The sequence below is a fragment of the Oncorhynchus gorbuscha genome, unplaced genomic scaffold, assembly GCF_021184085.1.
Source record: "Oncorhynchus gorbuscha isolate QuinsamMale2020 ecotype Even-year unplaced genomic scaffold, OgorEven_v1.0 Un_scaffold_633, whole genome shotgun sequence".
NCBI lineage: Eukaryota > Metazoa > Chordata > Actinopteri > Salmoniformes > Salmonidae > Oncorhynchus > Oncorhynchus gorbuscha.
Window position 1 is genome coordinate 351,752 of NW_025745745.1, and position 1,245 is coordinate 352,996.

A 1,245-nucleotide genomic window follows, 5' to 3' on the forward strand; every position below is an offset into this window, starting at 1 on the left:
TCGACAAACCATTTCTGTATGAACCTCTTTGTGCACATGGGCATTGTCCTACTGAAACAGGAGAGGACCTTCCCCAAACTGTTGCCACAAAGTTGGAAGCGCATAATGGTCTAGAATGTCATTGTATGCTGTAGGGTTAAGAATTCCCTTCACTGGAACTAAAGGGGACTAGCCTGAACCATGAAAAATAGCTCCAGACCATTATTCCTCCTCCACCAAACATTACAGTTAGCCCTATGCATTCGGTCAGGTAGCACTGTCCCCCAGTCCAGTGGCGGCGAGCTTTACACCCCTCCAGCAGACACTTGGCATTATGCATGGTGATCTTAGGCTTGTGTGTGGCTGCTCGGCCGTGGAAACCAATTTCATGAAGCTCCCAACGAACAGTTCTGACGTTGCTTCCAGAGGCAGTTTAGAACTCGGTGGTGAACGTTGCAAATGAGGACAATTTTTACACCCTACGCGCTTGTGTGGCCTACCACTTCCTGGCTGAGCTGTTGTTACTCCTAGACGTTTCCACTTCACAATAACAGCACTTACAGTTGACCGGGGCAGCTCTAGCAGGGCAGACATTTGACTGACTTGTTGGAATGGTGGCATCCTATGACGGTGCCACGTTGAAAGTCACTGAGCTCTTCAGGAAGGCCATTCTACTGCCAATGTTTGTCTATGGAGACTACATGGCTGTGTGCTCGATTTCATACCTCCATCAGAAACAGTTGTGGCTGAAATAGCCGAATCCACTAATTTGAAGGGGTGTCCACATACTTTTGTATATATAGTGTAACATCCATTTGAGACAATGTGGCCTCTTCACTTCAGGCATTTCAGGCATTTAGTGTCTCCTCTGTAGAGCAACAGACACCTTATTAAAATTGGGAAAAATATGCATTCTGTCTGAGCTATGACAGTGTTCTAACGGCGTTGACTTTTCAAAACAAGCCAAGTCCTCGACCAATGATTGAACAGGACTTCAATAGCATTCCAAGCATTCTACAACACCTTGAGTCAATATCTCATTCTCTCTCAAAAGAAATAAGAATGAATTGCCAACACACTGCTAACCGTCCAATAAGGACAAGGCGTCTGGAGCATGCATCAACTAGCCCTGTGGTTGGACTAGACTCAGGCTGGTACTAGAGCGTGGTCCTGTAATGGCAGTAATGTACAACTCCATTCTGCCCAGAAGTTGAAACGAGTAATTCATGATGTTCCAAAAATGCAGATCTAAAGAGAACACAGTCA